Genomic DNA, 6,000 nt, shown 5'->3' with positions numbered 1-6,000 from the left:
AGGACGTACGGCGCGATAGCACCGCGAACGAGCAACTACATCCACTGAGCAACTACAACCACCGAGCCAGTACGTCCGCAAATGCACCCATCTTGCAACGGCCTCCAAACCAGCCTTCTACCCTTTGCTAAAAAAGAAACTAAAGTTCTCTTAAAAAAAGGGGGGGGGGGGGGGGGGCGCTGCGGTAATAATGCCTCTTGCATTTCAAAAGAAAAAGTAAATACTAATGAAAAGAAATTCTAAGGACTGGTTTTCTTTAAAGGGCCGATGCAACGATTTTTGTACTTTGCGCGAATACCGCTTACAACGGATCCCTGACGTTAAAGGGTTCATGAAACGCTTTTCCAACTTTTTCCTGTTTAACTTTCCTCCTCCACTCATAAATCGCGCATTCCACCAAACAGTTCAAGAAGACGAAAAGAAGGGAGGCCCCTCTCGCTCGGAATCTGGTTTGTCTACCCGGAGATAGCCATTGTCCCCCTAAAAGAATATCCCGTCGCTCAAAATTCAGACAAAAGTTGCTTTCCCCACCCCGTTCATTCCGAAGTTGACAGTGCTGTTGAAGCTACGTGCTCGTTGGGCCAGCCACACTTGCCACGTGAGCGTGGCAAATGTGGCTGCAGAGAATGAAGTCAGGTGATGAAAGGAAGGCAGCTGATTGGTCCGGCAAGCGCGTAGCTTCCACCGAAATGTCAGCTTAGGGGTGAAGGGAATAAGTGAGGTCCGGTTGGCGTGTGACGTCAGTTTCGACCCTATGACGCGCTTTTGGGACCGCGGATGTATCACAGTGAAAAGGCAGAGAGGTTGCGAAGGGCAGGAGGAACGAAATACTCCACTCTGTTTTCAAATTTTCGCACTGAAAGTCAGGCTTTTGACTTCCTACTTTTTTTCTTTTGGTACACTGAACGATGTGCTATTAATAATATCCCAATCTAAACTGATTTATCCCAACCCAAAAATCGTTTCATGGACCCTTTAATGACCTGTGAAACACCCGTTCGTTTTACACCACACGCAATCGAAGTCGCAGAAAAAATTAAAGAAAATGAGCAGCCTTCACTCCCTCAACTTGCGGCCAAAACAAGTGGCCACGAGATTTGGACCCGATTATAAGCCGCCAATGTTGATTATAACCACGCGCTGGGGTAGGCAAAGCATAGGCCACGCGCTGAGTTCCAGACATTGTTATGGCTCGGCTACTTTCGTCGTTGCAGCGATTGGACACAGGACATTACCCGAATGCTTCTCGAGCTATCGATTTTTACGAGCCCAAATCGAGTGCCCACGCAATGCTCGGGTCAAGTCTATGAGTCACATTCAAATATCGTCACTGGGAGGTACTGCGACCACCCAGCTACGTCATCAAGTTTTGCGAAGGAGAGCTTTATTAAAACGCTTGCTATTGTCCTTGAAATTACACCGTAACAGAGGAGTTTCTTGGCCAGTGGCATTGCGTGCGAGTATCGTTGAGTTCCACTAGTGCCAGTAAGCTCGTGTGAAGTGAAAAACATTCCAATTAAATATCGCTGCACCGCCCCTTTAAAGTGTAATAGTTTGGCTGTTCTAAAAAAAAATTGCTTATTGATAATCCTAAGATCGGAAGCTATCTTAGATAGTTGCAGCGGTATCTCAACCTCATTAGGTAATGATGTGAGAAAGTCATAAAATTTACGTGTCTAACGCGCAGTGGCCGCCAACATGACCTGGCGGCAATGCAGACCACGGAGCCTGCAACACGGGAGGCATCACAGCGACAGTGATAACGCTTAAGTTCTGAAACGCCCCTCCTCAATAGTCCACGCGAATCTGATTGATTTGACGCGCACACTATTGCGGCGGAGGGTGTGCAGGTTTTGATCGTCGGGGTTGTGGAACACCGCGTAGACAGTAAAGCTTGCGCGTTACGTCACATGACATCACGTCCGGGAGGCCGGAAGGGGCGCTGATAGACCATTCGCTATATTACCCAAGCATCAAGGGGAATGCAGGGATTGATGTTCCACGCGACACACGCGTACGCCTTCCCCGTATAAAAGGTTCGAAGTAAATGCCCAAAATAAAGTGTTAACAAACACGCGTGCAAGATGCCATTTGTTTTTTGATTTGCTTTAGAAAAGTTACTGCTGCTGAGGCCAGCACGTGCGGCGCGTGGAACACCAATTCCTGCATTCTCCTTGATGCTTGGGTAATATAGCAATAGGTCTATTGGATGCGAGTGCCGCGTAAGCGTTCGCGTGGGGACTCGCCTCCTATCATAGTCCCACGACAACGCTGACGCGGCACTCGCATCCAATCAGCGCCCGTTCCGGCTTCCCGGACGTGACGTCATGCGACATAAAACGCAGGCTTTGCAGCTGTCTGGGAGGTGCTGGGTTGCGCGTCGACAAATTTAGAGACAGCCACTACAGGGGCTTTAAACTCGCCAAACACAAAGTTGGAGCCGAAAGTTTGCGAAGCGGTTCGATTGGCCTTCGGCGACAAAAGCGCTGCGTCATTGTCGCGATAGTCCAATTGGCGCGCGCCGTGAGCTTCGACCTCTGCTTTGTATTTGACGAGTTTAGAGTCCGAGCTCTTACGTTTCACTTAATAATAATATTAATAATAGGGTTTATTTCCACCATAAGATGATGGTGGCGATCAGGAAAAAAAGCTCTGCGGTACAGCTTGACGCGGGTTCCTGACCGCCTACAGCAGCAGCGACAGAGTGGGGAAATAATACAGCAATCCAAAGAGAAACACAAATGTACAGAAAATGATCGCCATCACAACATGTTAATCACAACACCTTACACTCTCAGAAAAAAGGGTGTATTATTACGCCCTTCGTCCCCAATACACCCAAAAATTTCAATTCGACGTACAGCGCCCTATAATCGAACAGGCGACCCAAAATTTTTTGAGGGGCTTGATAGCCATGATGGTGCAACTTATTAAGATAGCTAATGTACGTATTATTGACTACGAAAAAGATTATCGGAGTTTTCTGGGCCCTACTGCAAAAACTGCTTGTTTTTTTTCTTTGGTCTTTGATACATACTTTAACAATTTAATAAGTTATATCCCACCGTTATCAAGCCCCTCGAAAAATACGGGGCCGTCTGATCGACTACAGAGCGCTGTACGTCGATTTCAAGTTTTGGGGTGTATTTTATGGGACAAAAGGGTGACCTCACTTAACTCAACAATAACTTGTCCCAATCAATACCTTTAGCTAAAAACAGACTAAATAATTTAAAAACAAGGTATTTCAGCGTTTGTGTGCCATAGGTTGTTCTCGGTGTGACCACCTCGCAACATTCAGCTCCGCGGGTAGGGTAACTATGAATGTCTTTCGAGATTTGTGCAAGATTTATAAAAAAAAGTTCGTATTTCTAATTTGCTCCACTTTTAGGCTAGCGGCGAGCCTGTAATCATACAATGTGTGGACATTTATGACATGAAATTTTTTTAATACGCTGGCTGTATGAAAGTCAAACGGGACATCTCCTATAGCTCTAAGTGCTTTCTTTTGCAACACATGCAGCTTTTCATGTAGCTTTTGCTGCTTACTGCTTGTAAACTTCGTTTCAGCCTAAATCCAGGCGCAGCCGACGCTACGAGCTAATGGGACAAATCAGACAGCGTCCAAAGCGGAAGTCACTGGCCCTTTCCTGTTTATGGTATTCATTGATAATAGAACACGTCCAAAAACACACAGAAAGCCATCACGGTGCGCTTGTAGCATTGTCTGACTGATTCCGTCAGTTCGTACTCGTAGTGTCGGCTACGTCTGGACTAAAGCTGAGACAGAGAGTGGACTGCTTGGCTTTTACTGCCTGGCTGACGCTCAAAGATTCCAGCTCTTATCGCCAGCCACTGAACAGACGTAAGATATATGAGAGAGAACAGCCTCTCACGTATATTTGGAGCACTTTTCTGTCATTATTAACGTTCGGCTCTAAACTAGGGCTGAAACTTAAAGTTTGGGCTTCTGTCTTTTAACTCTGAGAAATTGAGATTATGACGGTTGTAGACTCTACAGTCACAGCAACAAGGCCGATGGGCTGTTCCCGCTTATATTTCTAACAACTGTAGTTTGACAATTTACATGCGTCCGAAGGAGTGATGTCGATATCAGTCCTTCGTTTACGTTTTCTTTAAGACCAACTCGTAATCTTGACATGAAACTGCTGAGTGGCGCACCGGAGTTGGGCTGGTTTCCGTCATCTTTGCCTGTCGTCAGAGAAACGTGCAATTGAAGGAGAGCTAGATGGACTCCAAGTCCATTAGCCAGTGAAAACAGCGATCGATGAAATTCGGCGTCTTCATGAAGGACGCATTGTCCAAGTCTATGCCAAGTTCTTTCAGCAGTTTCTTCGTCCAGTGTTTGCAGTTGTTTGTGAACAGGTTGTAATCTTCGTTCTCATTCAAGAGTGCCATGACTTCCATAAGTCGGGCCTTTGGAAGGTTATACTTGCCAAGGTGCACCTGCAAACATGAAACTTGAGAAGTTAAATTAATGCGACTACGGTTTTTTACATTTCTTGATTTTATAGCTCATTTAATGCTAAGACCTGAAATGGAAACGTGCATCTATGCCCATGGCTTATGGGTGAGTGAGCACTGAAATAAACAATGTGAATTTATCTTTATTTTGCCGTTTGCTGCAGTTTTCCTCGAAAACAAACAAACGAACAATCGTATTGGGTACATAATAATTTTATAAATAGAGATGATAATTTGTTTTTCTTGTTAGAACGCCTTCGAAGATTTTAGGTGCCATAATAATCAGTGCTAATAGACCCCTTTCGAAATACGGTACTCTGATAGCAGCTGTGAAATCCCTGCACAATGGCGGACTAAAACATCAACGTCACGGCACACTGGAGAAAACACACCCACAGAAAAAGGTGATGATCGCAGTTACGTTGCACTTTTGACGCTGTTTGATTGGCTCGTCGGGTCGGAATGTTGGCCGCGCTCCAGCGATCGCTATTTTATGGAATGACTTGCACGTTTCTCGATGCCGTAGCTCCGCCATTGTGCTGTGGTTCCGACCTTCTAATATTCAACACGTGACTTTTGAAAGGGGTCTATTCATTGTTTAAATTGACATCATAATGCTTCCCAGACTGGTCAGCTGATATTAAATGAGGTAACGCAATATTTCAGTTGTGTGATATTCGAACTGATTATGTTAGCACAAACATGTCGGCCTTCTTTATCAACAATTAAGTAAGTTTAGAACGAGCTGAATACAAATAGTACCATCATTGTACTAGTCTAATGTGAAATTTTATATTAATTAAAAAACCTTATTTTTTGTGCTTTAAAACTCTTCAGAATCTGAAAACGATGTGTTTTTAGAGTTTGCTTTAAATGAACAACTGATAAAGGAGTCATGGAAGCGTTGCACTATAACGTAAATATATAAAAAAAGAAGAAATCAGCTTTGCTAGAAAGCAGGTTATGCAATCTCGAACACGCCTCTTTTCACTCTGACTGTACTTTATAATTACTGCCAAATTTTATTCTGTCAAAAAAAAAAAACATTTATATAAAAAAGACGGCCTATATCCAATTGAGCCTCTTAATTAAATTTATAATGGTTTCATCAACTGAAAATTTAAATATGGCAGTTTAAGATTTTACATTTATTGTTACAAATGAGCAGTAACATTTGGAAGAAAAAGATAAAGCAGACTTCCGCGTAAAAAGACAATCAGTACATGAGACAAGATTCAAATATGTGACTGTGGCGGTCCATAGGTTCAGCCTCGGCGTCGGCACCAGTGAAGACGAGAAAGCTACTCAACGGAACAGGCTCGACGGCACGAGAATAAACGGAATGTTTTCAGTAAACCTCGTAGTCGGTCGCCACTATGGTCGCATCATCTCTTCTGCCCTCATCATCGAACACGCAACAAATTAGTGTAATGATCGATTCCGAGCACCTGCCATCCATGGGACCACTCTTCGCAGCCCAGGGCTCGGCATGCCTTTTCGGGTAAAAATGCAGCA

The sequence above is a fragment of the Ixodes scapularis genome, unplaced genomic scaffold (assembly GCF_016920785.2).
Source record: "Ixodes scapularis isolate PalLabHiFi unplaced genomic scaffold, ASM1692078v2 PGA_scaffold10__122_contigs__length_95168666, whole genome shotgun sequence".
Taxonomy (NCBI): domain Eukaryota; kingdom Metazoa; phylum Arthropoda; class Arachnida; order Ixodida; family Ixodidae; genus Ixodes; species Ixodes scapularis.
This window is presented reverse-complemented; position numbering follows the sequence as displayed.